Source organism: Ictidomys tridecemlineatus, chromosome 10 (genome assembly GCF_052094955.1).
Source record: "Ictidomys tridecemlineatus isolate mIctTri1 chromosome 10, mIctTri1.hap1, whole genome shotgun sequence".
Lineage (NCBI taxonomy): Eukaryota > Metazoa > Chordata > Mammalia > Rodentia > Sciuridae > Ictidomys > Ictidomys tridecemlineatus.
Window position 1 is genome coordinate 128,018,880 of NC_135486.1, and position 18,823 is coordinate 128,037,702.

At 47.8% G+C, this 18,823-nt stretch overlaps 1 protein-coding gene and 1 long non-coding RNA gene across 8 annotated transcripts in view; one reads left to right on the top strand and one right to left on the bottom strand.

Annotated features, from left to right (window-relative positions):
• Tnrc6a (trinucleotide repeat containing adaptor 6A) overlaps positions 1–18,823 on the bottom strand; it is a 175,489-nt gene that overhangs the window by 107,097 nt on the left and 49,569 nt on the right. The gene's annotated exons all lie outside the window — the stretch shown is intronic.
• LOC120887665 (uncharacterized) lies at positions 4,456–18,400 on the top strand. Of its 2 annotated transcripts, XR_013426987.1 has the most exons (3): positions 4,456–5,999; positions 12,262–12,643; positions 14,497–18,400. It is a non-coding gene; the product is annotated as an uncharacterized LOC120887665 (long non-coding RNA). The 2 variants fall into 2 exon arrangements; XR_005730979.2 differs by having other exon boundaries at positions 12,262–18,400.

Consider the following 18,823-nt stretch of genomic DNA (forward strand, 5'->3'; position numbering starts at 1 on the left):
TCATAAGGGTGCAGATTAAACAAGCTATTTGCACGGTATTGGCCACAGTGCCTGGAACAGTAAATACCATATAAGAATCTAACAAATATCTCACAAATGCTGCCTGCACCACTCCTGGCTGCTTTACCATTTCCTTCTCTTTCACTCCAGCTGATAATATTGACGCCCCAAATGTCACTTCTTCTAACCTTATGGGCTCCCCGCAACCTCTGTCTATCAGATCGTGTTCAACTACACTCTTACAATGTCTAAAACCGTGGCTTCTCATACTTAAATGTGCCTTGAGTTCACTGCGGATCCTGTGCATTCTGATTTGAAATCTGGGAAAGCCCTGAGAGTCTGCATTTCCAACAAGCTTCCAAGCGACGCTGATGTTGGAGGTCTACGGATGACATGGATGACACGCCGCTTACAAAGAACCTAAGCAATTAGGATTTGCTTTTCCCACAAATCTGTATCCTGAGGCAAAGAGAGAAACAAAAGTGTACTTGAAACCATTCAAAGAAGATTAGAAAGAAGTCCAAAGGTAACCAGATGTAGGTAGGTGTGTGTCGTTGTTTCTGTATTTTGATGCTGTCAGGGCGTATATCTCTGTGATTCTTTTGGCCCCCAAATGAATGCTTCAGCTCCAGCCATCAAGTCCATGACCCAAGGCAGAAAGAAGGGGAATGGGTAAAGGTGTGAGCCAGTTCTGAGGGTACCCTTTTAATATGAAAGCAAAAGGTATTCCAGATCCTTCTAGCAAAGCTCTGGTTATGACCATTGGCAAGAAGGTGTGTCCAGCTGGGCTCAGCCCTGCCCCAAAAGGAGGAAGAATGAGATGAACAGATAGGTTATAAACGATTGTTAGTATCAGCCACAGTCTGTGCTTATGCCCAGATCATGCACTCATGCACCTCTTGCTATTCTGAAAAGATTATGGGGTGCATAAAGCAGGATCTCCCTGCCTCTGGGGCTCAGGTTTGTGTCCAGGGCTCAGATTCGTGTCCAGGGGGCCGGTCTCAGAACCACCCCTCACTTCTGAATGAATACTTTTTTTTTTCCTAATATTTCTGGTTGTAGATGGACACAATACCTTTATTTTATTTATTTATTTTTATGTGGTGCGGAGGATGGAACCCAGGGCCTCATACGAGCTAGGCAATCGCTCTACCACCGAGCTACAGCCCCAGAGCCCTGAGCAAATACTTTTAGCATGAATTCTTTCCAGAAGCTTCTGAAACTCTCCTGCAGGACAGCAGCAAGAGAGCTGTGCAAGTCTTCCCTCCCCGCCTCCAGCTGTTCCCCTTCTTGAGGCCACAGCACACCATCCTGCCTTAAGGGAGCTCCTCCACCTCCGCCCTCAGCCAAGAGTCAGGACGAAACTGATTAATTCCAGGCTTAGGGAGGCGGGGCCTAGGAGTGAGCCTGAACCAATCATCACACGCCTTCTCCCTAGGCCACGAGTGATTGGTTCAGGGATGGTGGCCTGGCCAAATCAATCACCGGGGCTGAAAAGACTCCCTCTACAGCTTTTGCTTGCACCGTGGAGAAGCAATCTTGCTTTTTCAGGGTGAAAGTTCGTCTGGGGGGGGGGAACCATAGCCACAGATGCTTCTGGAAGCCCCCTTGAAATTACAAAAAAAATTCACAAAGAGTGAATTCAACTGAAAACCCAGCCCACTGAGAGGAGGAATGGAGAAAGAAAAGGGTCACAACATCATCGGTGACCTGCAGAAACCATGCTTGAACCCTTTAGTTTGGGCGTGTCATAAATGTCCTTACTTAAGCCAGTTTGCCCTGGGCTTCTGTGATTTGCCTCAGGTACAGGAGGCACCCTGACTTGGGATGACGGTGGGTAGGCTGCAGAATCAGGCACCTTGGTGTTGAATCCCCCTCCCCCTCCTCGGGATCCGATGGGATTAAATGAGATGGCATTTGTGCAATACTTAGCACAGCACCCAGCACACTCTGGGGCAAGGAATGTCGCATTGCACGTGTGGATGTGTGTGGGTGTGTGTGTGTGTGTGTGTGTGTGTGTGTGTTAATAAAATTAAAGCTGAGGGCATGCTGCAAGTTTCAGCTCAGCCATTAGTGGGCCATGATCCTGGGAGGGCTCTTGGGGAGGGGTCTATCATTGGTCACTGCAGCTCTGAGTCCCTGAGCTGGGTTTGTGTGTGAGGTTTTTGTTTTAGGGGTGGGTGGCTACTGGGGATTGAACTCAGGGGCACTCGATGAGCCCCATCCCAGCCCTATTTTGTATTTTATTTAGAGACAGGGTCTCACTGAGTGGCTTAGGGCTTCACTTTTGCTGGGGCTGGCTTTGAACTCCTGATCCTCCTGCCTCAGCCTCCCCAGCTGCTGGGATGACAGGCACACGCCACCGCACCTGGCTGGGTGTTGGGTTTTTGAAAATAGATGGTTTGGTTGCTATTGTCCCTACCATGAATGCAGGGGCCTTGGCTAAGCTGGGAGCCCTGGGTTGCAATCCAAATACCTGCACTGAGGTCATATCCTCATGAATCCCCGTCGTCACCTTCCCAGGGTGTTGTAAGAGGTGGGATGCTGGTCCTCTGATCTTGTGGGATCTAGGGTTCTCTGGCTCACTTCTAGTCCTACCCTCCCACCTCTACTTGGGATGGAACCTAGGACCCAGGAGCAGTTAACCACTGAGCCACATCCCCAGCCTTTTAAATTTTTTTTTTTTTTTAATTTTGAGACAGGGTCTTGCTCAATTGCTGAGGCTGCCTTTGAACTTGTGATCCTCCTGCCACAGCCTCCCTAGTCACTGGGATTACAGACATGCCCCATAACACCAGGCTGGTCCTATACTTCTCTCTCCCTCTTGGCTCTGACTGCCTCTGGGTCCCCTCCACCAGAGACATGTGCCTCTCTCTCTTCTTAAAGTGACCCGACATACATTTCACAGTAAATACTATTTTGAGAGACAAAACCAGAAATGAGAGTTGTCTAGGGGTGACTTTCACTTTCCGCCATGTTCCTGGAGTCCCTTGGGTGAGAAAACACAAAGCCTGGTTTTCTTCTTAGAGTAAGGGAGGAGAAAAATCTATTGGGAACAAAATTAGAATTAATATCTCAGTAAACGATATTGCCACAGTCTGAATGTGTTTATTTTTTTTTTAGTTTTATTATTTAAGACAGTAGTTGGGAATGTGCTAACAGTTAACCATGATAAACGAAAACTTTGGCTCAAATTTGAGACCTCTAAGTGCAACGTCTGGCACCTACTGCATCCATGACAGATAATAATGTTCTCCCTGGATTTTCACTAAGAACCTGGCGAGGTATGCGATATCTAAGGGTTGATCACCTCCTAAACCAATACTGTAAATTTCAGAATTACATGTAGAGTAGAACAACACTGTTTTTTGTTTTAATCAAGCACATAGGCTGCAATCATATGTAGATTCTATAGAAAAAGGAAACATTTAGGAAAACATCTAGAAGGATACACTCCAGACTCACTGAACAGGAGTTAAAAAAGGAAGACAAGAATTGGTGGCAAAAGTTGAAAGGGAATTTTAACCTTATTTGTTCTTTTTAACTTTAAAAAAAGAGAGAGAGAATCATTCATGTGTGCGCATGAAATAAATTTCTAACACGTTGATTTACAATTGATCAAAAGGAAAAGTGGATAGGAAAAGAGTCAAGCATCCCCAAATAAGGGTATCCAAAAAGCAACCTTTGCTTTGCTTTTTGACTCTTAGGTGTCTAATGTTGGGTTTTGATAACGGCATGGTTGCTTTGGCATGAGAAAGATTCAGGGAGTCCCCTTTAAAACTTAAGTTGAATCCCAGCTTAAATACCAAAGATCTTTACCTTAGTGGGTCCACTTCATCTCTCCAACAAACTCTGGGCGAACCTGAGATTGCAACTTGGAATAAAAAAGGGGAATGATGTGGGCCGTGGGGTGAGAGGTGTTCAGGAATCTTGATGGAAAGGGTAGCCAGATGCTGGGGGCAGATTCCACTCTCTTGACCCTCCAAAGACCTTCAGATTTCCTCTCACGGAGCACATTTGAAAGATTTCATTTATCTAACTGAACATAGCCTTTAAAAGAATTCATCTTCTCTTCCGTTGTCTTATCTGACATTACTGTTCGTCATTGCCGGGAAACAGAAAGGTGGAGTTGAGAGGAGCAACCCTACAAAGCTAACTTCCAACAGTAAAAACAGAGCCAAGAGCTCGCTGGGGGAACCGACGTGGTCCTGAGTGGCTGCCCCTTGGTGTTCTTGAGTAGCTCCTTTTACCCCGCTAGCTCTTACCTCCCTTAAGAACTGGTTGCAGATTGAGGAAGATAGTTATTTGTGAACAGATTGGAACACCACTTTTGCTTTTATGTCGTAGGCACTTGGTGAACCTTCGGGTTATTTTATCATAATAGTAGCTATGATTTCTGTGTACCCGGCCAGAGACCACCCACTGAATCACTCAACTTCTTTCTTTCTTTTTTTTTTTTTACCAGGGATGGAACCCAGGAGCACTTAACTACTGAGCCACATCCCCAGTCCTATTTTGTGTTTTTATTTAGAGACAGGGTCTCGATAAGTTGCTGAGGCTGACTTTGAACTCGCGAACTTCCTGCCTCAGCCTCCTGAGCTGCTGGGATGACAGGCGTGCACCAGAATCTTTTCGTGGAGGAAAAAAAAAAAGCCCTCTTTTGAAGACCATGGATCAAGAACTTCTGGGTAAACAATTTCCCTTCCCTGAGACTCCCTATTCATTTTTTCTTTTAGAATGTTTTCTCCATAGCACGTTTCACCATCTAGCCCACTGTGTGTGGGCACTCATCCATTCTGTTGATGATGATCTATCTTCAGTCACTTGTCATTGACACCACAGGTCCACAGGTAGCCTGGACCCGCCTTCCTCTCAAATCCTGTCCACCCTCTTCACTGCCACCAGGGGGCTCTTTTCATGGTACTGTAGCTGGTCCTTGTCACACATGTCACACATGTCACACATGTCACACATGTGGTCTGTTGATGGCTGATCTCTCTAAGACCTGCTTGGATGCCAACCGTCTGGCCAGCTCACATGTTTATACCAGTTTGGATATTCTTGGCAATTTTTTTCTTTTTTTCTTTTTTTGTGTGTATGTAGTACTGGGGATTAAACCCAGGGCGTCACACGTGCTAGGCAAGCGCTCTACCACTAAGCCACATCCCCAGCCCTATTCCTGGCAATTTTTAAAATGTCAGGATATATACCTCCATGGAGCTCAACCCATGTAGAAAATCACTGAATCCCATGCAGAGTCCAGAGACAGAGTCAACTTCAAGTCTGATCCGATCCGGAGGCTCTGGATCAACTTGCCTTGCCTTGGTCCGAGAGAGGTGTCACTCACAGGCTCACAGGGAGAAAGGATCTTACTGTGTTGTCCTGGCTGCTTCTCTCAACAGTGTCGGGAAGAGGAGAGACCAGTGCATCTTGAGGCTCTGTCTGCAAGGTCACCAGCCCACGTCTAATTTCCCTCCAGGCTTTGCAGAACTGATTTGGGTCTTTGCTCAATCTTAAACCCATCTTGTCTGCAGAAGAACGCCATTCTCTGATGGATCCTCGTCTGGATTTCTGAATCAATCTCCAACACAGAGGATGAAATATAATGGACATTTCTCCATTGGGATCCACTCTTGTTCTGCTTTCCTGAAGCGGATGGGCAACACTTCCAGAGGCTCTAGAATGGTGGTGAGGAGGTGGATACAGCCTGCCCCTCACCCTGGACCTCACAGCATCCCTTCAAACGAGCACCACAGTGTTCATCTGAACAAACGTGAATCAATGAGTCAGTAGGGTGTCACCCGCTAAGGAAGGAAGCCAGGTGGAAGTGCCTCTATCGGCATTGCTTCCTGAGAGTCGTTCTGACCTGGGTGGTAGGGTCGGGCAGGATCTTCAGCACTTAGAGTAAGGGAGTCTGGCGAGGAGGTCAGCCTTCATCCTCTGGTCCTGCAGTCATTCACACGTTCACTGGTCTCCACCCCCACGGACTTTGCTCAGAGGTAAGATGTGGTCTATGACGTCAAGGAAGCAGGACGGGGAAAAATCAGATAATCAGGGTTGGGGAGGTGGCTCGGTGGTGGAGCGCTTGCCTAACCTGCGTGGGGACCTGGGCTGGATCCCCAGCATGGCAAAGCCAAACAAAACCAAACACCCGTACACACAGCAGCCACGGCCGAACACCCCAGGTAATTACATCAGTAGCTAATTATTCAGATGCTACCTCCTCTGCTAAGGAGGCCCTCGCCAACCACCCTCCAGGGCGGGCTCCGAGGAGACCCAAGTCTCTCCCTCTTCTGAGATCCTGGGGGTCCCTTGAGCTAGTGCTAGCAGGAATGCTTGTTCCAAGTGCCATGCATTGGCTCATGTCAGCCTCCCACAGCCCTGGGAGGTGGGCCCTGGGCCAGGCTAAAAGCGTAAAAGGATGCTTTTAAAGGCCAGGATAAGTCCCTGGCCCAAGGACACAGAACTACGGAGTGGGAGAGCTGAGATCGGAACCAGCTGGTCCTACCCACTGCAGAACTCGGACAACTCCACGGGCCACAAGCTGGGCCCATCGCCACCCTCGTCCCCATTTGACAGATGAGAAGACTGAGGCGCAGGGCAGGATTTTGCCAAAGGCCACAGGGTTTGGGAGTGCCATCGGAATGCAGGGAAGATGGCAGAGGCTTTGCTTTCCAACAGGACCCCCTACCACCCCCTGCAGAGACCCCTGTCAGGAGTCAATCATACTGGGTACAGTTATTCGCTGCCTGCCTCTGATCACCGGGTACACAGGCGCCTCTGAGGGACAAGATCAGGCCCGTTTCTATTTCTTCAGCTCCAGCTCTGACCCGCCAGTCGATCTGCTATGCAAATGTTTGTTGAGTGAACCCAACGACTGGTAACCGGATGAATAAATGAATGGATTAATAATTACGAGTGGAGCTTCCAGACACAGGGCGTGGCCCGTCACGAGGAGGCTTTAGACATCCTCTTGGCACATTGAGGTTGCGCGTGAGCCTCCGTCCTCCAGCCTCAGGAAGAAACAAAACCCTCGAAAAGGGAGAAAGAAAACGGGGCGTCACAAGGATTCCGGACCGGATTCCATGACGTCACTCCAAGTTGGATGTCTGGCCTGGTAAACAAAAGCTCTTGTGACATGGCCTCTGGCCAGGCTGGCCACTGGGCCCCCGTGTGGGGGAGGCTGTTAAAGTGAACCACACAGCCCCGGCCTCCACCCGAGCCTCCTCCACCCAGGCGCCTCTGCAGTCAGCAGGTATCTCATCCAAGGGAAAACCAGGACAGGAAATCATGTTGCCATGGAGACCAGAGAGGCCCTTCCAGACACAGGGGGAAAATAAACACGTTCTGGTTGGACTTAACCCCCGAAAAGCCAGGGTGGCCTCCTCTCCGCGTCTGAGAGGTTCCGGCTTTCACCACAAAGGTTCAGTGGCCTGACCCCCGAGGACCCCCGAGGCCACTCCAGGCCCTGCAGAGTCCCGGGGACAGGGTCACTCCAGGGCCCAAAGAAGAAATCATTTTATGCTTCAACTTAAGGTCTTCTCAGGCTCCTTTGCAGCAACGATGACGGGGCTAACATTTATCTTGTGCTTGCTGTATACCAGGCACGTTTGCACATACTTTAGACGGATGAACTCGTTCACAACTCTCACAACGATCCAATGGGGGAAGTCCTCGTTGTTATTATAACACCCATTTTATCGATGGGGAAACGGAGACAAGGTGAGAGAAAATGAGTCACTCAAGGGCACGGGGTGGTTGGTAGTGGCACCAAAATTTAAGGTACTTTGAGAATATGGGGGGCAACAGATCACTGCACAGCCTGACCCTGGGGCAAGTTAATGAATATCCCCCAGCCTCAGTTTCCCCACTGGTAATATAAACCTCTACCTTGAAAGACTGTTATGGGATTGAATTGGATGTACATTTATGGAGCACTTATGGTATGCGAAGCACTATGTTGAGCCCTAGAATTACGAAGGGAAAGAGACAAACGTGGTCCCAGGATCATGCAGCTTAGGGACAAACAGGAGTTTCTGGGTCAGAGGAGGCCCCCTAAGGAGGGAAGGAGTTCTAGCTCCTTAGAAGAAGAGGAAGGAAGACAGATAGGCTGAAATTCCCAGAGAAGGAGGCAGCAGCTGGATTGCCCAGGGGGGAAAGGGAAACTGATTTCTAAATGGAAAAGGTAGATTTTGTTCCCAGACCTGTCTCAGCCGAAGAAGAGAAGAAAGTCCAGTTTGTGGACAATTGCTACAGACTCCCTTCTGAGGGCAGGAAACCAGACCAGGGGCGGGCTATTGATACTCTGAGGGTCAAGACTGGCCTGCCACCTGCTTTGGTATGGCCTGGCATTAAGAATGGCCTTTGCATTTAAAAAAAAATTTTTTTAATATATTATTTTTTTAGTTGCTAATCGACCTTTATTTATTTTATATGTGATGCTGAGAATCGAACCCGGGGCCTCACACATGCTAGGCAAGTACTCTACCACCGAGCCCCAGCCCCAGCCCCAGCCCTGGCCTTTACATTTTGAAATCACTGAGAAAGAATCAAAGAATACTATTTCATGCCCTGGGGAAAGTAGGTGAGATTCCAGTCTCAGTGTCCATCGATAAAGTTTTATTGACACACAGCCACCTCCCCTTCATTTGGGAACCCTCTATGGCAGCTTGTGTGGCCCAAGGGCAGAGCTGAATGGTTGCAACAGGCATCCCGTCCACAGAGCTGAGAATATTTACTTCCTGGCCCTGAGCTCAAGGTGGGGGGGCCTGGGCAAGATGCCTGGGTTTGGGGTTCAGAATCTAATTAAGGAGAGAGTTTAGGTGAAGACCCTTGGACGGGAAGCGCATCGAGGAGGCAGGATCTCGGCACTGATACCCATGACACCATCACACACGAGAGGGCTCGCTCTGCCCCGGGGGCTCTGCATATGGGACCTATGAAGTCCTCATAGCAATCATTTTGATGATAATACAGTTATCATCGTTTTACAGACGAGGAAACTGAGATAAGGAACTTGCCCCCAAAAGGAAGTGACAGACCCAGGATTTGCGCTCAGTGGTCTGTTTGCCTCCAAAATCTGCACTTTGGGCACCGTCCCCTGCCACCTCCGCGGGGGCTGGCTGCAGTTGGAGCTGCCCAGCTGCGACTCTTCGGCTGGCTCTTACCTGAGCTGCCACCTCACGTGGCATAAAAGCCGGAGGAGAGTCTGATCCTGCCTCCAGAACGGTGTTGGGGAATCTCAGAGTCTGATCGAGTGTCTGTGCCCCGTCACGTGACGTCCTGCCTGGCCCTCGGACCCAAGCTCCATAGCACTTAAGGGCGCAGGGTTTGGAACCTCCAAGATTAACTGCGTGACTTCAGGCAAATCCATGAAGTCCTCAAGCCTCAGTTTCCGTGAAGGTACCATTGGAGGATGCATTTATTTAGCACTTAGTGTGTTCTGTAAGCCCTGTGCCTTGGGAGGCTGGGTGTGAGGTCTGTCCCTTGCCACTCTGGCTTCCCATAGATTTTTTGGGGGGTGGAGGGGACCTGGGATTGAACTCAGGGACACTTAACCCCTGAGCCCCATCCCTAGCCCTATTTTGTATTTTATTTAGAGACAGGGTCTCACTGGGTTGCTTAGCGCCTGGCTGTTGCCGAGGCTGGCTTTGAACCTGCAGTCCTCCTGCCTCAGCCTCCTGAGCTGCGGAGATGACAGGTATTTGCCACTGTGTCCGGCTTCCTATAGATTTTGACCAATAAGAAGCCCCAGAAGGCAATTAGGGGAGGGAGGAGGGTGAGGTTGGGGCACTTCTTTCCTGGTGACTCTGAGCACTAGGCGCCTGCCTCCATGGACCTCTTAGGTGGTCCTCCCTACGTAGGCTTCTTCTCAGGCCCCAGGTTACAGTGGCCACTGTTCCCCAGGCCCCTGGGGACTAGGCTGGTAAGAGAACCCATTGTGATTAGAGCTTGTGGGTCCTTGGAGTTTTCTGAAACCTGCCCTCCCTTAGTAAAGACTCTTTCTACTAAACGCTCCTTCAATGGCCTCGTTAGAGAGGACCTTCTCTTTCCTGCTGGAACCCTAACTGATGCACTCTTCATTTAGATTAATTTCCCAGGCACAGCTGGTGGGCTCCATGCATTCCGCTCAATCTCACAGAACTGCTACTTCCCAGTCCCGGAGACAATAGTTATAGCTGAAAATCCCACCACAGCTTATGACCGAGATGTGCCCCCTCCCATATAATTCCCAAGGCACAGGGACGTGGGTCTTTTCATACACCGATGGGTAGGAATTCAATATCTTCCTGCCTAAATGCAGAGGAACTCGGCAATATTATTTCAAAAATTTAAAATAGGCAACCATCTGGACCCAGCAATGTAATCTTTAGGTACTCATCACAAGGAAACAATCAAATTAATGTGAAAATAGTTGTGCATTGTGTTGGAATCAAAATAATTGTCTAATAGGAGTTGATTAGTTAATTGGATTCACCCAGTGGCTAGTTTTTGAATGCTTCAAGCTCAGCAAGCTCTAAGGAGAAAGTCATAAGTAAGTCTAAGGAAGCTCTGTTTTCATAGAACTTGCATTTGAGCAGTTGGATTAATTACAACACAGACATACAATGGAATAGCATGCAACTGTGCAAAATATTAATAGTTCCATATATGTGATTACAGAGAGATGGCCATGATGTATTAGGCTCAAGAACAATAAGTACTATAAAATCTCAATTTTACCTGCTGGATTTAAAAAAATATGGAAAAAATATAAAACCAACTTTTAATAGTGATTAATTGGGGAGATAGGGCTATCACAGACTTTTCTATTTCATATGGTTCTGTATCATTTCAGTCTTATAGGAATAAACTAATAAAAAAAGGATCTTTTCATTTTGAACCATTAAAGCTTGATGCCTGTTTCCTTTCTACTGAAGTAATATTTACCTTTTTAATTACAAAACTTACACATAAATATATTCTTGGTATGAAAGTTTCAAGAATTGTAGATAAAGTTTAAATCCTTTCTAAGCATCTTGAGGAAATCATCGCTGTTAGCTCATATGTTTATCTCCAGATTTATTTCCATGCATTCATACACATTTATAAGAAGCTGTAGAAGATACACTGTTATCCAGGTGGTACATGCCTGTAATCCCAGCAGGCTGAAGCAGGAGGATTCCAAGTTCAAGGTCATCTTGGAAAACTTAATGAGATGCGTCTGTCTCAAAATGAAAGAATAGAAAATAAAAAAGACTGGGGATATAGTTCAGTGGTAGAGCACCTCTGGGTTCAATCCCCAACACCACAAAAATGAATACTGTTTTGTTTTTTTTTTAAGATTACATGAATGGTATTCTAGAATAGGTATTGTTCTCCACTTTGTAAGATCCGGTGTCATAGGGGCTGAGGATGCAGCTCAGTGATATAGCGGTAAAGCATGTACTTAGCATATGCTAGGCCCTGAGTTCAATCCCCAGCACCCACCTCCAAAAAACGTCCAATGTCTTTTGTTTTGGCGGGAAGGGGTTACTGGGGATTAAACTTTGGGGCACTCGACCACTGAGCCCCATCCCCAGCCCTATTTTGTATTTGTTTAGAGACAGGGTCTCACTGAGCTGCTTAGAGCCTCGCCATTGCTGAGGCTGGCTTTGAACTCCCTAACCTCCTACCTCAGCCTCCTTAGCCGCTGGAATTACAGGCACGCACCACTGCGTATAGTAATCCAATGTCTTAAAAAACCTCTTCACATTAATATTTATAGGTCAAGTTGGTGTCTCTGAAGCACTCCACAGTTTTGTAGCGTGGATATAAAGTAGCTTACCACAGGCCACTAGAAGTTTAGGGCTTGCATTATAAACTGAGCCCTAGGCCGTGTATTAATTATCTGTGTCCCCATAACAAATTATCGCAGAATTTAGCAGCTTCAAACCACACCCATTTATTCTATCACGGTTCCTCACAATGCTGCGGTCAAGGTGTTGGCCAGGACCGTGGTCTCCTGTGGTGGGTGGAGTCAGGAAGAGTCCACTTCTAAACTCACCCACAGGCTAGTTGGCCGACCTCTGTGCTAGCCGTTGGCTGGAGGTTCCTGTCCATATCGGTCTTTCAGAGGACAGCTCCCAGCACGGATTCTATCTCCCCTCCCCTACAGCTTCATATAAATGTGTGGAAATAAATCTGGAGATAAACATATTAGCACGCAAGAGAGGGGCACAAAAAATGAAAGCCAGTCTTTCGGTGACTTAGTAGAAAAGTGACACCTCATCATTTCTGCAGATTCTATTCATGAGACCTGTTTCGCTCTACCCGGCCCCAATTCACCAGGAGGAGACACACGCGCACCAGAAGGCAAGAATCACCAGGTGGCATCTTGAAGGATAATCCCCCACAGAAAGAGAATCTTGCAGACCTATTCATTAATCCAAGAAACAGGCGTGGAGTCGTTACTTTGCTCCCCGGGTGACTCTTTCTAGACCTGGATGATACATTTAGCCAACAGGACAGAAAAAGGTCAAGGGCTTACAGAGTTGACGGTCCAGCAGAGACAAGTCAAGGCCACCAGACAGATCACGGGCATAAGGAACGAGACGGTGGTCATGCAATTCCCGAACCGTGACACAGGCACTCTGCACAGCTGGTGAGCGATTGGATGTGGCAGGTGAGGATCAGCTGCCGTGTGTGTTTCAGGGTTGGGCCGCGCGAATGGATGGTGGTATCTTTCCCTGGGACAAAGAAAAAACTGGAAAGTGGGTAGGATCTGGAGAAGGATCATCAACGTAGTGTTGGGCATATTGAATGGAAGGAATTCATGGACCAGCAGCTGATGGCCAGAAGGTCATTGGCCGGAGAACCAGAAATCAGGATATTGCCAAAGGGTGCAAAAGGAGGTCATTTTTGATGGGAAGAGTTTGAGAGATGCAGAGTTGGAAAAAGAAAGCTGAGGAGTGGGAGAGAGAGAGAGAGAGAAAGAGAAAGAGAGCGAGAGAGAGAGAGAGCGCATGCGCGCACTAGCTTTTAAATCATTGCAGACTCTTTTTATCCTATTGACACATACATGCATTCGGAGGCATTATCTGAATTAAATGTCCACCGCTGAAGTTATTTTGGTATCTGGGAAGCTGCCAGCCCTCCCCATTTCCTTCAGCTGTAATGCATAGCTCCATTAGGTGAGATGAACAGGATTATTTGGGACAAGTTGGGAAAAAAAAAAAAAAAGCCAAATAGGTAGAGTTGAGGGTGATGCTCAGTCTCCTGGACTCTGATGGTGAAGCCGAGTCGTCTCCAGTGGACACTGGAAGGCAAACGGTGAGAGGGTGCGCCTTCCTGGATCCCCTGTAGCGCTCACATTCTCTCTTAGACACAGGACATCCTCTTTGGAGGCCACACTGCAGCCATGTCCATTAGCAACCTGAAATCTTAGGAAAGGGGGAAGCACCGTGGCGCTTCCTCTGTGCAAAACGTCTTTGCATACGACTTTTGCAATCCCCGTGGGTCATCTCTGCCCCATACACCCGTGGATTTTCTTTTTTCTCCTTGGGATCACAAATACGCCCCCCCCCATGGACGTGTTAGTGTCGGTTGGAGAATTTGAGCAGTTTCGACTGCGATGGTAAACTCTTCCATCTTTTCCATCCATGTCACACGATGGCTCACATCTAGACCAAGGCCCGTGGGTCCGTCAGCTTTTCGCCACGGTGACCAAAAATACCTGACAAGAAGAACTTAGAGGAGGAGAAGTTCATTTGGGGTTTCGGAGGTTCAGTTCACGGTCGGTGACTGCACTGCTCCGAGCCCAAGATGAGGCAGAACATCATGGCGGAAGGGAGTGGTGAGCAGAGCTACTTGGTTATGGTAGCCAGGGAGCAGAGAGAGAGAAAGGAGGGTGCCCAGAACAGAACCTAAACCCCCAAGGCACAGCTCCAGTGCCACACCCTCCCTGCCTACAGCTACCATCCGGTATAGTCATCCTTTCCAACGATCGAGCCATCAAGTGGATTAATCCACTGTTAGGGTCACCGTTCTCACAGTCTAACCATTTCACCTCTGAACATCTCACGCGTGAGCTTTTGTGAAACACCCCATATGCAAACCATAACTGCAAAAAAACATGTGTGGGGGAGCGTGTTTTAAAAGAATAAATAATGCTTAAAAGGAAGAATTCACAGAGCTCCCCACCCCGCCCCCCACTCTGTGGCCATACACTGGAGAATCTATTCTGCTTTTAATTGTGTAATTCTGTTGCGATGCAGAAGAAGGGTGTTCCACTCCGTTTGAATTCCAGGCGCTATTGTTTGTCAAATCCCTGTCTAGTTCATCCCGGATTATTAATGCCATCCTGGAAAACTGCTGATTGTGAGGCCCTTGAATCATTCTGTAGTATTTATATTGATTAACTAATCAATTAATTTGGGGCTGGGGATCGATTCCAGGATATTGTGCATGCTAAGAATGTGATCGACCACAGAGTTACACCCCCCAGATTCATAAATTTATTTTATTTTTTTGTTACAGGGGATTGAACTTCAGGGAGCTTTACCACTGAGCTGCATCACTAGTCTTTCCTTTTTTTTCTTTAAGACAGGGTCTTGCTAAGTTGCTAAGGGTCTTGCTAAATTGCTGAGGCTGGCCTCCAACTCGAGATCCTCCTGCCTCAGCCTCCCGAGCTGCTGGGATGACAGACATGGGCCACCACACCTGGCTCTCATGTGTCATTTTGGTTTTTCCTGTTCCGCATGAGATTTTTATTAATTGTGTTTCCCTTCGAATTCACTTTTTGTTTTTTCACTCTTGGCCTTTTTTCTCCTCATTCAACATGGACCATTCTTCAAACAAGCTGCCTTCTCTGCAATAAATCTTTGTTTCAGGAGACACTTTTTCTTCTGAGACCTTCGGAACTCATCTCATGCTGCTGCATATTTTCATAACACCTATGGTTTTGTTTTCTATTATTGATAATCCATTCATTTCATGTGTTCACCCACACACGTGCTGATTGATGTTTCAATGTGTGGAGCAGGAGGGCAGAAAGACAGCAGCAGGTACAGCTCATCCACCCCGTTTCCACAGTATGCTTCAGACTAGACCCTGACTCATTTTATCCCGAGACCCTTGCACATTCACGCCTGGGTATCAGCGGTTGACAAAACTTCCCAGGTGATTCTAACACACAGCCACGTTAGAATCCCTGCTTAGCTCCTGGCTTTTACCAAGGCTTAATTGAAAGATAAAACATCCAACAAAGCTAGCAATAGGGTACTCAGTTTTGAGCAAAACACTAATAACCATGAAGATATTTATTAAATTCAAGTCTATTACGATTATATTTCCTTTTTTTTTTTTTTCTTTGTACTGGGATTGAACTTAGGGGCACTCCACCACTGAGCCCCATCCCCAGCCCTATTTTGTATTCTATTTAGAGACAGGGTCTCCCCGAGTTGCTTAGCTCCTCACAGTTGCTGAGGCTGGCCTTGAACTCCTGATCCTCCTGCCTCAGCCTCCCGAGTAGCTGGGATGACAGGTGTGCACCACCACCCTAGGCCTCACAGAACAACATCTTTTTGAACTCTTGAAAGGTTGTTTCACTGCTTGAACTGGCAAGATTCTCACACTGCTAGAACCTGCTTGCTTATCTCCGTGTGGGACCTGGGCCCCTGCCAAGGCGACCCTCTGGCATCCCTGGGGGAGCAAAGGTTTCTCTCTCTCCCTAGGAGAGTTGTGAAACACTGTTTTCAAACACGGCTCTGAAGCTGGGTGACCCAGGTCTGAGTTTTCACTTCTGAGACTCAATAGCTCTGTGATCTTGAGCCTTGGGGAAGTGACTTAACCTTCCTTTTCTACTTTCCCTCGTGACTCTTCTGGAAGTTTTCACACAGGCAGAAAAGTTTGAAGGGGTATAGGGCTCCAGTGATCCAGATGATATAGTACTGTGGCCCAGCAGTGAAGCATCCAGATTCAAGAACCGTAACTATTTTGTTTTATTTGCTGCATGTATGTGCTAAATGCATGCATGTGCCTGTTATTATAAATATAGAATATATATTATATATGTGCATAAACATAATATATATGTATATATATAATTACATGTACCAGTAAGTTATAGGCATTAGGATACTTCTCCCCTAAATACTTTGCCCTGAATCACCTAAAGAGAAGAATGTTCTCCTACATAATCACAACACCAGAATCACACTTCAAAGTATCAAGCCAGGCATTGGGGTACACGCCTGTAATTCCAGCTACTCAGGAGGCTGAGGCAGGAGGATGGCAAGTTTGAGGCCAGCCTTAGTAACTTAGCAAGGCCCTAAGCAACTCAGTGAGACCCTGTCGCAAAATAAAAATTTAAAAAATAAGGAGGACTGGGAAAGTGGTCCAGTGGTTAAGCACCCCTGGGTTCAATCCCTGTTACCCAAAGGGAAAAAAAAATGCAAGAAAAATTACAAATCTTCCTAATGCTGCCTCATGAGCAGTGCACATTCTTTAAAAAAAAAAACAAAAAACAAAAAAAACAAAAAACAATTGTCACTTAAATATCTCTTCTGACTATTTTTATTTTTTTGGTCAGGATTCATTTTAGGATCACAAATGGCATTTGGGTCTCCTCTGTCTTCATTCCTTTTTTTAACTTTTTTTTAATTGGTGTTTGATAACTTGAGGTTAACAGTGGAATTCAGTAGGCCATATTTGCATATGCAAATGACATAACTTGATCCATCTCATTCCCCAGCCCTTTCCTTTTCCTCCTGTGTGCCCCCTCCTCCATCCCCACCGTCCGTTCTATGGGTCTTCCTACTATTTTCGTTTTGGCTCTAATTTCCTAGCAAAATTCCCTAGGTGTTTACAAAAGGCATGCATACTGTTGCAGAGGCCGAGCCGAGCGTCATGCAGAACAGTCACACGTTCAGGATTTGTGCGACAGCTCCCTCAGGGTTCCCTGATGCTGAACGGACATACCCATCTGTGCAATGGGCAGAGGGACTGCCCTGACCACAGAGCCACTACCTACTCGGCTGCGTCCGGGGGAGGGTTCTGTGCAGCGAATGAGGCCTCTGGTCCTGCTACCACCACCATCATGTCCCCTGCGCTCCAGGCCTCATTGACACAGGGACTTCTCTGATGCTTTCCCTACCCTCCTGGGGCGGGTCCTGCCTGTCTCTGCTCTCTCTCTCTCTCTCTCTCTCTCTCTCTCTCTCTCCCCCCCCAGGAGAAGCTAATGGATGAACCTTTAGCCAAATGAACCTCTCAGCCCCTCCAAGAGCTGGATCCATCCTCCTGGGGACAACGTGTCTTTTCCAGAATCCTCATCTCCTAAGCCCAAGCCACAGGGAGGCGTTGACGGGTGCCATGTCCACGAGGGTGGGGGAGGGCGGGGTGTTGGTCACGGGGAAGAGCTGGTGGTGACCTTGGGGTTGAGCTGTTGGTACTGCAGTTGCTGCAGCCGGCGACGCTGGGGAAAGGAGATTGGCTGGCGAGGGAGGTGAGGGATGTGCTGCCAGAAGACTGGGCTCCCCGCCAGATGCTCATGACGGTGGCCTGGGGGGGACCAGAGCCCCCAGAAGCGTCAGCTCCCCGTCATCCCAAGGAAGTGTGGGGGCTGGAGGGAGTGGGGGATGGAGAGGGACTGACAGGTTGGAGAAATCCACTTGTTCCCCTAGGGTCTCCCTCCCTTCAGACCCAAGCTGTCTGGGAGAAACTGTGGCTGTCACCATAGCAACAGAAGCAGCTGATGCGTGATGCAGAGAACCTCGGTCAAGCTGGTGCCAGTATTTTTCCATCTGAATCTCATTTCTTCAGTGAAAAGAGAGACCCGAGGCCGGGGAATGGCCCGGGTGGGGAGGTCTGGGGGTTTGGAGGTGGGAGAGTTCTCAGATATTCGATTGAATGTCTGGGGAATGCAGATGGAAGAGAAGCCGCCATTTACTCGGGGAAGACATACTTTAAATATTCAAGCGGCTTCAGAACTCCCTTAAATCATACATGAATCCTGGAAGCAGCTTTCTCGTCGCCCTTGGAAAGGTCTAGAGCATTACATTCCGGAGAACCTCATGGAAGGGGCTGTCTCTGATCGTGAAAGACCATGAACTTGGGAGTCCGACTGACCTTGGAGTCCCAGTTCTGTGAACTTCCAGATGTGCCACTCTGCCTCCCCGCTCATAAGCCTCAGTTGAGTGGACACCCGATTCCCACCTGATCCCACATCCCCAGCCCCTTTTTATTTTTTATTTAGAGACAGGGTCTTGGTAAGTTGTTGAGGGCCTCACTAAGTTGCTGAGGCCGGCCTCCAACTTGCCATCCTCCTCCTTCAGCCTCCCGAGTTGCTGGGATGACAGATGTGCCCCGCGGTGCCGGGCCTAAAAATCATTGTTGACTTTATCAATGCTCCATAAACGTGCTCAATAAACGTTCACGGCTTTCATCACTGTGAACGTTTCTAGTATTCCTACGACAACTACTCTTGGTAGACGACGGCTATTCCTATTTCCACTCTTACTACGACCACTATCACTCCACCCCCTCCTCCCCATCCTCTCGCCAGCCATCGTGGGGATAACATAATTTGGTAAGTACACGGTGATGAATCACTGGCGACTCAGTCCTCTCCCACGAATATAGAGTGTGTCTGAATTTGCCAGTGCTTTTGGGAAGAACTGGGGTTCAAGACAGGGGGAGCATGGTTACTGCACTCGCAGACCTAGTGTTACACAAAGGTGTGACTCATCACACAGCAAGGGAATCCTACACGAGCTATAGGATTTTTCTTAGAAGAGTTTGGATCACGGATCTATTTCAAGGGTTTATTTTTTATTTAGAGACTCGGTCTCACCAAGTTGCTTAAGGC